The sequence below is a fragment of the Enhydra lutris genome, unplaced genomic scaffold (assembly GCF_002288905.1).
Source record: "Enhydra lutris kenyoni isolate GAN:26980312 unplaced genomic scaffold, ASM228890v2 scaffoldscaffold14, whole genome shotgun sequence".
Classification (NCBI taxonomy): domain Eukaryota; kingdom Metazoa; phylum Chordata; class Mammalia; order Carnivora; family Mustelidae; genus Enhydra; species Enhydra lutris.
This window is the reverse complement of record NW_019154098.1, coordinates 18,726,479-18,741,851: the sequence shown is the minus strand read 5'-3', so window position 1 is coordinate 18,741,851 and position 15,373 is coordinate 18,726,479.

Sequence of the window (15,373 nt, the reverse complement as noted above, 5' to 3'; positions counted from 1 at the left end):
GTGGCCCCCCCCCCCCCGGAACAATTTTTTGTTTTTATTGTTTTGTTTAGGTGGAAGAAATCCTGCATGTTTCCCAAGAGAGGCAATTACTGATAATTCATGAGAGAGGGAAGCATTGATAAAACTTGCCTCCCAGTAGTCTTGTTGCTTTCATGGTTTGCCCCTTGTATTTGATTCTCTTATAAAAGAATTTATAGGATCATAGGGAGCTTTTTGTGCCTTTTCTTCCATGCAATTACACTGTAAACTCTTTGTAGGCCTGGCCCAGGGTTGAACTTTCAGCTCAGTGGGCGGTAATTGATAGGTTGATTAGCATCATAAAGTGTTAATGACGATGGAAGGTTTAATGAGTCACTAGGACCCAGAGGCTTCTGAGAAGCTGAAGCTCAGAGAGGTGTTGCCCTGTTCTTGGACACAAAGGGATGGCTCTCAGTGATGGGATTTGGGAAACCGGTAGCAAGTGATTAGGAGGCGGGGACAGGAATTCTTCCCACTGTTTACTGTACATTTTGCCTAAAAGAGCAACTGGAATAAATGCAAAATCTTCCCTGTGAAATCCCGAACTATCCATGACCACGCGATGAGCAGACAGTCCCTCAGCACCACAAGGAGACGTTGACCAAACCTACTTACACATGAAGAAAGCAATGGTTGGGTGGCTCAGTCTGTTAAGCATCTGCTCTTGGCTCAGGTCATGATTTTGGGTTCCCAAAATCGAGCCCAAGAGGGGACTCCCTGCTCAGTGGGAGTCTGCTTCTCCCTCACCCAGCTCATGGTCTCTCTCTGTCAAATAATAAATTTTTAAAAAAAAATCTGAAAGAATGAAAAAGAAAAGAAAAAGAAAGGAAAAGAAGGAAAGAAGGAAGGAAGGAAAGCAAGCAAACAATGGTCACACCCCTGTTCCCTATGATAATTTTCTTCCTAAACAAAGGCCCTTCAAGAACAGAGCTTTCTCACTGACTCACAGTTGGAGAGGTAAGCACCAGGCAGTCAGGAACGCCTTCCATTCACCATCACTCACAGAAGAGGTGGCGCTTGTAACAAGGCTCTCTCTCACTCTCTGCCAAAAGAAATTGTCTTCCTACAGGGTCTCCATTTTTTGAGGACTGACTCCTTCAGTCTAGAGATGACCCAGGTAGGGTCATGACGTAGTCACTTCCCTCTCCCTTCTCATCTACATCCCACCTGACAGAAAATAATCATCTTGAAACAGTCCTCTTGACATAGCAAAAGGACTGCTTAAGGCAAAGGGGGCAAACACACTGATGAAAGGGAAAGTTGGGGATTTTTGGGAAAATCTACATATTTTATTTCTGCTGTAAACATGAAAGATTTTTTTCCCTGTGTAATTACTTCATGTAGGATAATGAACCGTATACTTTGAAGCTGCTTCAGACACCGTTGCCCTTTCCAAGGTTTATTTAACACGTTTTTCTTGAAGACGTACGTTCAAGAGTTTATGGATTAAGGAATAAATATTTGCCTTCCTTTTCCCACTGCACTTGCCTCCGTGGAAGTGCTAGTAATTGCTCCCGTGAATGACTACAGTAATCAATCGTTCAGCCGAACTTCCTTCTTCTAATCCTGTGGCATTCATGCAATTTGCTGGCACACCTTCCAAAAGTATGTTGGAAAAACTACCCACTCACAAATTTCTAAACTGACACATTTCTAAATTTCCAGACAGTTTCATCTTAAGTTTGCTGTAAAACGTGTAACATCTAACACGTCATAACATTGACATTTAAATTATTGCTGCATCACTTTAAAACATATCTAGTAGAATCCAAGTTTGGGAATGATTTGATGGGTTACATTTAAATTTTAAAACACCCTGGGGGACGGGGCGCCTGGGGGGCTCAGTGGGTTAAGGCTTTTGCCTTTAGATCAGGTCATGATCTCAGGGTCCTGGGATCGAGCCTCACACCGGGCTCTCTGTTCAGCAGGGAGCCTGCTTCCTCCTCTCTCTCTGCCTGCCTCTCTGCCTACTTGCGATCTCTGTCTGTCTAATAAATAAATAAAATCCTTAAAACACTGTGGGCGGGGAACCTGGCTGGCTCAGTGGGTAGAGCGTACGACTCTTTGATCACAGGATTCCAACTTCGAGGCCCACGTTGGGACATAGAGCTTACTAAAAAAAAAAAAAAAGAAATAAAATTTGAAGACATCTTTATTGATATATAATCCACATATTATATAAAGAGTTCTTTTAAAGTGTTCAGTTCATTGTTTTTAGCATGTTTACAGGGTTGTGTGGCATTTACCACAATATAAATTTAAAACATTTCATCACCTCTAAAAGAAACTGTACCTGTTAGCGGTCTATCCTTCCTCCCCCATAATCTTCCTTTCCCTCATTCCTAGGTAGTCACTAATTTACTTTTTAAATATATAGTTTGCCCACTCTGAACATTTCAAACAAACAGATTCATATGGTATGTGGTCTTTTGTAACCGTATCCTTTTTTTTTTTTTTAAGATTTTATTTATTTATTTGACAGAGAGATCACAAGTAGGCAGAGAGGCGGGGGGGGGGGGGGAGGGGGCCCCCCTCAAGCCCCACATGGGCTCTCGGATCAGCAGGGACCCTGAGACCATGACCTGAGCCAAAGGCAGAGGCTTAACCCACTGAGCCACCCAGGCACCCTGTAACTGTATCCTTTTAAGTAGTAATATTTTCTAGGTAATATGAGTATTTTCATTGTGCAATGACATATTTTCAAGTGTAACATTTTCAAGGTTCATTCTTATTATACAGTTTATCAATTATGTATGGTATTGACCTTCATCAGTTATCCATCATGTTACAACATGTATCAATACCCGTGTAAAAACAGACTCATAAACTAGTCAGAACAAAATCAAGAGCACAGACGTAAACTCACACATATGTAATGCAACTGATTTTTGACAAGGGTGCGAAGACCACACAATGGGGATAGGACAGTCTGTTTGATCAATGGTGTTGGGAAAACTGGAGATCCACATGTGAAAGAATAAAACTGAACCCCTATCCTACACCATTCACAAAAATTAACTTGAAATGGTCCAAGGCCTTAAATGTAAGACCTGAAACCATAAAAAACTCTTAGACAAACAGGGGATAAGATCCTTGCCATGAGTCTGGGCAAAGATTTCTTTAGATAAGACACCAAAAGCACAAGGAACAGAAACTAAAATAAACACTGGGACTACACTAATCTAAACAGCTTCTGTACAGCAAAAGAAATAATCAATAAAATGAAAATGCATCCTACAGAATGGGGAAAACATTCACAAAACATGTATCTGATAAGAAGTTAATGTCAAAAAGGTATAAAGAACTCATACCACTTAATAGCAAAAAAGCAAATGATGTAATTAAAAAACAGGCAAAGGACCTGAATAGACATTTTTTCCAAAAAAGATATACAAGTGGCCAGTAGGTATATGAAAGGATGCTCAATATCACTCATTATCAGGGAAATGCAAATCAAAGCAACAATGAGATACCACCTCCCATCTGTTAGGATGGCTAGTAACAAAAAGACAAGCGATAACAGATGTTGGTGAGGAAGTGGAGAAAAGGGAACCCTTCTACACTGTTGATGGGGATGTAAAATGGGTAGCCATTTTGGGAAGCCATAGGAAAGTTCCCCAAAGGGCACAGGGGAGATGCATAAGGCTACAGACTTACAACTAGTAAATAAATAAATTCTGAAGATCTGATGCACATGTCAACCTAAATAAAGAAGAAAACAGAGGCATTGAATGACCAGAAATTGAGTTAATTTTGGAATAGCAGAGGAATTGCAATTCATGCAGCAGCAAGCCATAGGAAGTCCATTGAGAGTTTGGGATGGATTATATCTATGGGCAAGGAGTGTGAGGAGGGGAAGTCCAGCCAAAGTCCAAGCAGGAAGTTCATTGGCTTGAGGAGGGGAGAGGTTCTTGTCAGATACTTATTGGTCAGGAGGTAAGTCTTGGTCTTGGGTAAATCAGGCATATATGGAAAATCAGTCTCTCAGATTTAGAGCTTTGTCTTAAAACTTTAAAGCCATGAGGATGCATGCATGAGATTGATTCTTCATTTCATATCCTCCAGTTCTATTTTAGGTTGAAATTCTTTCACATAGAGCGTAGGGAATATAGTCAATAATTTTATATTATAAACTTCAATATTTCTTTCTTTTTTTGGAAGATTTTATTTATTTATTTGAGAGAGAGAGATGATGAGAGAGAGAATATGATGGGTGGAGGGTCAGAAGGAGAAGCAGACTCCACGCTGAGCAGGGAGCCTGACATGGGACTTGCTGCCAGGACTCCAGGATCATGACCCCAGCCAAAGGCAGCTGCTTAACCAACTGAGCCATCCAGGTGCCTCAAACTTCAACATTTGTAAGGGATAAGACCTTAATTGTTCTCATCACGAAGAAAAATGATAATTATGTGATGTGATTAAGGTGTTACCTGATGATTTGGTGGTAAACATTTTGCAATATTATAAATATATCAAACTGATACTTTGTACATCATAATCTTATACAATTTTATTAACCAAATATAACCTAATTTTTAAAACTTTTAAAATAATTTTGGAGGGGCAAATAATACCCTCTCAAAAAAGGAGGCAATATCTCTCTTTAGGAAAGAAATGGGAAAAACTAAGCACCCCCCCCCGCCCGCCTGCGACCTCCAGGCTTTTTTCGCCTTGTACTGTTTTTCATATGAAAACAATATAATGGAAGATTTGGACTACCAAAAAATAATTTTCAGGATTCTAGCAAAATAGAATAATCTTTCTGTTTCCTTCCAGCCAGTTTCTACATGTGTGCATATTTTTGTATCAATGAAACCATAGTGTACACATAATTTGAAAGTCTGCTGTTTCTAATTAATAGTATATCATAAGAATTTTTCATGTAGTTACTCTAATATCATTTACAGCTGCAAAATATCCCATTGAGGATGTAACTAATTTGATTAACCATCCCGCTATCCTCAGAAATTTACTCTACCCTTACTTTGGGGGGTTATAAAAAGCAATATGGCAAACATCTGTGTGCATGTAAGTTCTTGCTTTCATTTGGATTATTACTTTAGGCTAGATTGATTTTTCAAATTAGTAGGATTAACTAGGATCAAAGGGCATGATCTGTTGTTTTTTTTTTTTTAAATGACCAATTTTTAAAGAATACATTTTTTTCCCCTAAACTTTAGGGTCACAGAAAGATAGGGCTAGAGGGAAATTTTACGAACACCTCATCTATAAGATGGGAAAACAGAGGGCCAAAAAGGCAAATGGGCTTGTTTAGTGTTAAACATTAAATAATGCAGTAGATTAAGATTGAAGTTATATAATAAATTAAGTGACAAAACCAACACCAGAACACATCTGAGCATCTTCAACAATCTTAAAAAAAAGTCCTTTCTAATCCTTTTAAAATGTAACTCCTGAGTTAAACTGGTATTCAAAATATCTTGACTTTTTTCCTGTCACCTTTACAGTAAGCATATTTTGGGCAAAATGTAAAGTATATTTAATTTTAGTATTTTAGCAAATTGGGGCTGGATGACAGATGAAAAGTGCAGACAAATGTAAGAGAAGACGGAAATTGTAGAACTGATCATTTTCTGCGTGGAAAAGTAAAGTGGGAGGTTTGGGTCGTGTAGAAAATGGTGTATATATCCTATTTGGTATTATGTCATATTCTATTAAAGCTCTTCTTCATCAGAACTTAACAAATCACTTTTTATATCCTTTTTCTCTCTCCAGTGCTGACATAGCTTTCTTTTTTGCATGTGATATCAAAGTGCCATAGTGATGGATAGTGATAGATAGATATATATACTGATAAAAACCTATATATATGATATATATAAAATATAAATATATATATTTATAAAGCAAAAACATATATATGATATATATGAAAATTTAAATATATATATTTATAAAGCAAAGAGAGCTTTATGTTTTTATCAGTATATATATATATATATGTACATATATATTTTTTAATATGTTTCATGCCTAACATGGGGCTTGAACTCATGACCCAAGATCAAGAGTCACATGCTCTATCAACTGAGCCAGCCAGACACCCCATATGATTCTTGATATATCAATAAAAAAAAGGTGGTCAAGCTTCGCAACAATGAAATCAGTCAGAGTCAGCAATATTCCATATTTTATCAACTATAATACATGCATGCATAACTATTCTTAAATTATTATAATAGAGTTCAAATGTGGACATCTATATATCAACTTTATGATAAAGTTGTGTGTGTGTGTGTGTGTGTGTGTTTTTAAAGATTTCATTTATTTGCCAGAGAGAGAGAGAGAGTACACACAAGCAGGCAGAGAGGCAGGCAGAGGCAGCGAGAGAAGCAAGCTCCCTGCCAAACAAGGAGCCTGATGCGGGACTCGATCCCAGGACCCTGGGATCATGACCCGAGCCTAAAGCAGCTGCTTAACCAACTGAGCCACTCAGGAGTCCCAAGTTGTGTTTTTCAACCAGAATATCTCTGGGATAGATATATGGGTTTTAAGAATAGATTAGACCAGGAAAATGGGTGAGAGACTGTCCTGGCAGTTTGGATACCTGTGATTAGGAAAATCTACTTGCAAAACAATAGACCTTATGACACATGGAAAAAAATGAAAGCGAGATACCATTTTTCAGGAGACATTAATTATCCTAAGGATTTACTCACATATTTTTTTTTACTTATGAGAATATGTACACTAATTTACTAAATGTACTCATTTACATCCTTCTAAGCACAATGCCCTGTGCTAACTCTGTGGAAACATGTTACAAGTTATGTAGAATTGATGCCTGGAGACATGTCTGATGTCATCCAGCTTTAAAGCTGTGGAGTAAGAATGTGAACCTAACTACTATCCTAGGAGGGAAAAAAAAAAATCAGCCAAATCTACTTGGAGCTCTGTGTTCTGGAAAACCATTCTTTATTCATTTTCCAAAACCTATTATTTCTTCAGAACATAAATTCTAGTTCTAGTAAGTAAGTCCCTGCTTTGGTTTATTTTGTTTTGTTTTCTCATTTCATGTTCAAGAACATATAGGCAGCTTCATTATTATTATTATTATTATTCATATTCTGACTTCATTATTCCTCAGACATCATTAGGAAAATATTCACATACTACAAGGGTGCTGGCTGCTGTTACTCCTTATTGAGTGTGTCTTACTAGTCTTTACACCCTACTGAAGTACCTATGTCTTGGGAGGAGACAGAAGAGAGCAAATATGGATGATGGTGCGTTTTTATTTTATTTTTTTAAAGAGTTTATTTATTTATTTGACAGACAGAGATCACAAGTAGGCAGAGAGGCAGGCAGAGAGAGAGGGGGAAGCAGGCTCCCTGTTGAGCAGAGAGCCTGATGCGGGGCTCGATCCCAGGACCCTGGGATCATGAACTGAGCCGAAGGCAGAGGCTTAACCCATTGAGCCACCCAGGCGCCCAATGGTGTGATTTTAAGGCACTGATCACATGTACATATTTTATTTTCAGCAGCAACTCCCTATATCTCCCTTCCTGCACCATCATCAACGCTTTTTCTGAGCAATGGCTTCTTACGGTAGACCTGGGATAAGCATGGGGAAGTGGCACAGTTATGGGTTAGTTATGGGCTGTTACTGAGAATAAATAGTGAGAGCGAGCAAAGAGAGCTTTATGTTTTTATCAGTAGGTCTTTGTAGTAGGCAACCCTGTTTGAGTGAAAGGAGACAAAATTGAATTCAAAATTGTTCAAGGAAATGGGAGATTTCTGGTGTATACATTGGCAAATTTCAGCTGGGGGTTTCTTCATTTATAGTTAGATTAAAAGGTTCAAGCAATGTGTTAGAAGATATACTGAAGCATATTAAAAATCTTAAGAGCTTGTTTGAGCAAAAATTGATTCCGATTGGGCAGCACTAAACTGGAAGTGGTTGGGAACACACCTTGGAGCCAGGGGAAAGACAGAGAAAGTGTAGAAGCAAAGAAAGACAATTACTCAGTTGTTTATAGCTTAGAGACCGGGGTTTGAATGAATGCAGTGTAGCCTCAGAGCAAATTTTAGAGCAAATATTCCTTCTCTGTTCATCCCAAAAAAGGCCACAAGGGAAGAGAAGTGTGCAAAAAGATAAGAGGCCAGTGGGCTAAATAGGTGTTTCTAAATGGAGGGAAGGACAAGAATGTGCCTTCAGTGAACAGGGTGGTCTCAGGAGAAAAAAGAGAACGATCAGGAACCTTCTGGACATGAGATCAAAAACCTTCTGGAGAACCAGAAGGAAATCAGCACAGAAAAAAGTGCTCCTTCCAGCACTGAGAAAATAGTAAGCCATCAACAAACATGGGAAGACAAACTGGAAAGTCAGGAGTGTTAGCTTGAGAGAAGAAAGGCAACAAGTCATTGCTATGGTTCTATAGGGCCTACATGATATATCCAACATCTTACCTGGAGGAGCAGGGAGTTTATAGCATTTAATGCCTGAGATGTGCAGATTTTGTCTAAGTGAAATATATCATTCCAGGACTGGTGTTTCCAAAACTAAACTCCAGTATGAAAAATCAGGTATTTACCTCTCTGTTACACTTCTCTGCTACCTAATAACATCATTAGGACCACAGCTCACACCAAGATTTGAAGCCTGTTGCATCAATGACTTCATTTCAAACCGTCCTAAGCATCTGTTCGATAAAGGACTGTAGGAATTTCAAAGAGCAAAACTGCAGCCAACCGTCAGATGATATAAAGCTACAAAACATGTGCAATGTCCTTCCAAACATCAAGAAAGGCCTTCCTGTATACAGGATTAAAAAAAAAAAAAACTCTTAAAATTTAGGGATGCCTGAGTGGCTCAGTCAGTTGAGTGTCCAACTCTTGATTTTGGCTTGCGTTTTGGGATCGAGTCCCACATCAGGCCCGGCAATCAGCATGGAGTCTGCTTGTCCCTCACCCTCTGTTCCTCCTCTCTCTCTCTCTCTCTCTCTCAAATAAATAAATAAAATCTTTAAAAAAAAAGAAAATTTAGATCCTTGAAAATCACATAGAACATCAGCAGAAAAGGGATTTGTTGCTTCTCAGTTGCTGGAATGATCAAACACAATTTATGCTCATAAATCATACATGTTAATTCTTGACACTTAATAATTGAGTGCACACACACACACACATAATGCTTAAACTGAATTTACAATGAACTATTTTGCAGGATCAAAGTCCTTTCAAAACTCAGCATAATTAGGAGGTATATTCATGACTTTTCAGAGAGTTGTCAAATAACATTATCAATGTCATCAATATTACCTGAGATGCCATGGAACATAACCCAAGCTCTACAAGTAACTTTGTGTTAAGATTCTGGGGTGCCTGGGTGGCTCAGTTATTAAGCGACTGCCTTCAGCTCAGGTTATTATCCCAGGGTCCAGGGATCGAGCCCTGCATCGGGCTCCCAGCTCGAGGGGAAGCCTGCTTCTCCCTCTCCGACTCCTCTCTTTGTGTTCCCTCTCTCGCTGTCTCTCTCTCTCTGTGTCAAGTAAGGAAATAAGATCTTAAAAAAAAATTTTTTTTAATTAAGAAAGAGATTTGAGGTGACACAAGCATGGCCTATAACTATCATCTCTTAATTTGTAAAACACCAGAGCATGGTGACAGTTTGGCCTGACTACGACTACGTCTGAATAAAGTACTTTTCCTTTTGTGTAGTAAGGAATCTTCTAGTATGGGAACTCCTTTCTCTCCTTTCAGTTTATTTTAAAAATCATTTATTAATTTTTCCTCTGTTTAAAGTAAAAGTAATTCCAGAGTTTGCCTTTTTTTTTTTTTTTTTTTGAGGAATAAGAGGTAACTTTTCAGGCAGTTTCCTTAGTCATTCTAGGCAACTTGCCAATGGAATATAGACTAAACAACACAGAGGATATTAATTTTACCTCACTACACAGGCACACAGCTAGTGATGCATAAAGTCTTCATTCCAGAACTGACAATAAAAGGGTTGTGTAATTGTCTAGAGTCCAACGTCACTAACAGTTTTCTGAGGGAGTTGGAAGAAGATAAGAGAATAGACCTTGGGGAATAATTTTAAAATGGCTAAATCATGATGGCAGAGCCAAACTCATACTTACATCAGTGGGGTGCAGAGAATTAATTTCGGAATATCTTTAATGCTGAATTTGAGAAGAGAAACTTCACAATGAACCTTAAAAAAAGATATCTGTATTTCACTGTTATATTTGGTGTTTCCTGGTGGTAGAAGAGGCTGGGTAAAAAGAGGATTTTGAAAAAGCAAACTTTTTATTAAAATGCAACATGCATACAAAACAATTCACAAATCAGGACTCCTAGATGGCTTGGTCGGTTGAGTGTCTGCCTTTGGTTTGGGTCATGATCCCAGGGTCCCCTGGGATTGAGCCCCACATTGGGCTCCTTGCTCAGTGGGAAGCCTGCTTCTCCCTTTCCCTCTAATCCCCCTGCTTGTTCTCTCTCGATCTCTGACAAACAAATAAAATCTCTTTAAAAATTCACAAATCATAAATCTAGAGCTTGCATAAACTTTTACACGGGAATACACTTTGAAAGCAACTCTCAGGTGAAGAAACAGATCATTGACTCCCTCTGTGAAGACATGCCCATACCACCACGCAGTTAACACCCTCCCTCAGGTAAACCACATTCTGGCCCATATCATTACATTAGTTTTGTGTATGTCCATTACATAAATGGACAATAAATATGGTGTACACTTTTTTACGATGGTTTCTTTTAAATTAACATTTTATATTAAGTGTGGTTGTAGTACATTCTCATTGCAATACATAGTATTCTTGCTGTGTCAATATACCTCTCATCTTATCAATCTGTGAATATACCTTATTCATTCTACTATTAAGAACTATTCTGGGTAAAACAGATGATGCGGATCAAGGAATGCGTGTGTCATCATGAGCACTGAGTAATGTGTGGAATTGTTGAATCATCATATTGTACACCTGAAACTAACGTTACACTATATGTTAACTACCTGGAATTAAAACAAAACTTAAAAAAAAAAGAACCATCTTATTTTACTATTTGAATACAACATATCATACATTTTGTATGTCATTGTTAATTTGTTAATTTAATTTAAAAATTGTTTAATTTGTTAATATTTTCTTTTGGACTTTTTTAAAATCAACATTCATTAGAGAGGTTGTTCTGTAATTTTTGTTTCTTGTAATTAGTCTTGCTGTGTTTGACATAAATATTTTTCTGGCTTTATAAAAATCATTAGGAAGTATTTCCTCTATTTCCATTACCTAGGAGATTTTTATTTTATTTTTATTTATTTTTAAAGATTTTATTTTATTTATTTGACAGAGAGAGAGAGAGAGATCACAAATAGGCAGAGAGGCAGGCAGAGAGAAAGGGGGAAGCAGTTTCCCCACTGAGCAGAGAGCTCGATGTGGGGCTTGATCCCAGGATCCTGAGACCATGACTTGAGCTGAAGGCAGAGGCTTAACCCACTGAGCCACCCAGACACCCCACCTGGGAGATTTTTAAAATAACATTAGCATTATTTCTTCCTTAAATTTTTAGAAGACTCAATTAGCAAAGCCTGGAATATCTTTTTCTTATAAACCCTGAAAGGTCCTGGAAATTTCTGTTCTCTCTTTGACAGATGTTTGATTTAACCTTTCTGTTCCCCTGGCCTGTAACTTCAAAACTTAACAATGTCTTCAGGAAGAGGAAGGCTCTGTATTTTATGTTGTTTTGTTCTCTGATTTTGGCACTTCCATTATATGGAACTCCCCAAAACTGTCCCGGTTTCTTTGTCCCCCAGGAAGACCCTTCTCAGGACAAGCTCCAGTTTCTAACCTATAGTACATTCCAAGACCAGCTAAAGCTTCTAGGGAGAAGAGTAAATCTCCAGCTCACCTCCAAAAGGTTTCTTTCTCTCTGAATGCTTCTGCAGACCTCTGATATCTTCAAATATGTGAAATTGTCAGGTAGTTTTGGTGTTTTGGAGCATAAGTTGGCCTTGCATAAATTACTCCATCCTTTTCAGAAGATGAAGCTAAAAGGAAGATTTAAAAAAAAAATTTTTTTTCTTTCATATTTGCTTTGTGCTGACTGGTTATAAGAAATTCCAGTACCCCCTAGGGCAGTTTACAGTCTGAAGTGGACAATTACACATCTAAAGAATTTATAATTACAAATAATAGTGAATGCTAATTCAGCCACCTTTTAAAATAATTCCACTTAAATTGTTGTCAAGAACTTTTAAGTGTTCCTTTGTGTAACTATTCTAAAATACAGTGCTCTTTGGAACTGTTAAATATTTCTTTTCTTCCTCTCTTTCTTTTCTTTCTTCCTTTTTCTCTCCTTCTCCTTCTTTCCTTTATATTTATTTATTTATTTATTTATTTATTTATTTATTTATTTCAGAGAGAAGAAAAAAGACAGTATGGTTGGGAAGGGCAGAGAGAGAGAGAGAGAGAGAGAGAGAGAGAGAATCTCAAGCAGTCTCCCTGCTGAGTGCAGAACCTGATGCAGGGCTTGATCTCAAGACCCTGAGATCATGAGCTGAGCCAAAGTCAAGAGTCAGACATTTAGGCGACTGAGCTGCCCAGGCACCCCCAAATTTTCCTTTTTTCGGTTAAAAGTTATTTTAAAAAGTCATCTGCACAATGAGTAAAAAGCTGAAAAAACTGAAAAATCAGCAACCTTTTTAAAGAAATGAGGTCACAGAGCAAACCGTTGCCCCCAAACTGGAGACACCAACAAGCAAATACAGTGAATCACAGCTGACTTTAATATTATTAGAAATCTATGCAGGAATTAGTACCAGGGTAGGGAAACCTGCACTGTAATGGAAAAATTGCTAGAGGCTCCATGTAGAAAACTCTAAGAGCTAACTCCAGGGACACTTAGTCATCAGAGGAGCCCCAGACTTCCGTGAGTTGTACCTCTAGAACTCTACCAGGTTCTCACAGAAAACATCAAAAAAAAATCCTCCAATGCTTCTGGCAGGGGAAGGGAAGAGGAACCATTCTGAAATATCTCAGAGCAATCTGTCCTTCTTAACAAGATCTGCCACCAGTAGAAATTATTTAGCCACAGCCTAACCTGCTGGGGTTTTAGCAAAGTCTAACTGAATTGGGGGAAGGAAATATGCAATTCCAGCTGGCTCAAGCCTTCCATGTGCATTGAGGGAAATGACAAAGTTTGGCATACTCTGGCCATCCTAAAGAGCATGTGTGAAGTCCACAGTCCAACAGTACTAGCCCATACAATTGAGACCTAACCATGAGACTACGGAATGTCTCTCCTCTCCCAGCACCTTACCACCACATTAATAAAGGCTGATTTACAGCAGTGTCTTTTACTTAGTACATCATGTCTAACTATAATGAAGAATTACAAGAGATACTAAAATACAGAAAACACAGTTTGAGAAGAAAAAAGGAAGAGCACTTACCAGAACCAGACTCAGCAATGGCGGCACTGTTGGAATTTCAGACTGGGAAATTCAAATAATTATGATTAATATGGAGAGGGTTCTAATAGATAAAGTTAGTAGAATGCAAAATGATGGGTGATGTAGGCAAGAAGGTGGAAATTCCATGAAAAAATCCCAAATTAACAAAAAAAATGCTACTGATCAAAAACACCTAACAGAATTGAAGAATGCCTTTGATGGGTTTATTAGCAGATGAAAAGGCTGAGGAAAAAAACCTCACTGAGCTTAAGGATATCTCTATAAAGACCTCCAAAAATGAAAAGCAAAGAGAGAAAAGGCAAATAAATAAGTCAGAACACAGTATCCAAGAACTGTGAGACAATGACAAAGAGTGTAACAGAAATATAAGGGGAGGGGTGCCTGGGTGGCGCCATGGGTTAAAGCCTCTGCCTTCAGCTCAGGTCATGATCCCAGGGTCCTGGGGTTGAGCCCTACACTGGGCTCTCTGCTCAGCAGGGAGCCTGCTTCCCTTCCTCTCTCTCTGCCTGCTTCTCTGCCTACTTATGATCTCTGTCTGTCAAATAAATAAATAAAACCTTAAAAAAAAAAAAGAAACATAAGGGGAATGTCAGAAGGAGAATAAAGATAGGAACAGAAAAAATATTTTGAAACAAAAATGACTGAAAATTTCCCCCAAATTAATATCAGACAGCAAACTATGGATCCAAGAAACTCAGAGAACATCAAGCATGATAAATACCAAAAACAAACAAGCGACAAACAACCCACTAGGCTTTGGTACATCATATTTAAATTATAGAAAATCAAAGACAATGAAAAAGTCCTAAAAAAAGTTAGAAGGGGAAAAAAGAAACTTACCAATAGAGGATCAAAGAAAATAATTACATCTGACAGCTCCTCAGAAACCATGCAAGAAAGAAAAGAGTAGAGTGAAATATTTAAAGTATTGAAAGAAACACACACACACACACACACACACACACACAAGCTAAATTTTGTACCCTGTGAAATTATCCTTCTAAGGTGAAGGAGAAATAATGAGTTTCTCAGACAAACCAGTAGTCCTGCCTTAAAAGAAACACTACAAGAAGTTCTTTCAAGAGAAGGAAAATATTGTAGGTCAGAAATTTGGGTCTACATAAGAAAGGAAGAACATTGAAGAAGGAAGAAGGTAAAATAAAAAAGTTTTATTTTTCTTATTCTTAGTAGACCTAACAAATAATAGTTTGTTCAAAATACCAACAATATTTGAAATATTTAAATTTTAAATATTTCAAATATTTTAATATTTGATTGTATATTCTTATGTATCCATAATCTTATATGTATATATTCTTATCTATATAGTGTATATGTGCTTATATATGTGTATATATAATGAGTGAATGACAGCAGTGATATAAGAGGAAGAAGGGAAGAATTAAGATTGTTTGTAATTATAAGGTCCTTGAGCTACCTGTGAGGCAATGTAGTGTACTCAGAAGTAGACTTCTATCAGTTATAAGTGTATATTGCAAACTTAGGAAAACCTCTAAAAAGAAGAAGAAGAAGAAGAAGAAGAAAAAGAAGAAGAAGAAGAAGAAGAAGAAGAAGAAGAAGAAGGGTAACTGTTGTGCTAAGAAAAGAGAAAAAACTCAGGGCACTTGGGTGGCTCAGTTAGTTAAGCATGTGACTTTAGCTCAGGTCATGATCTTGGGTTCCTGGGATTGAGTCCCACATCAGGATCCTGGCTCAGTGGGGAGTCTGCTTCTCCCTTTGCCGATTGTTCCCCCTGATTGTGCTCTCTCTCTCTGGCTCTCTTTAGTTTAAGTTTAGTTTAGTTTAGTTCTCTTTACTCTCTAAGTAAAATCTTTTTCAAAAATAAAATAAAAACAAAAACAGGTGTACCTGGCTGGCTCAGTTGGTCCAGCATCTGAC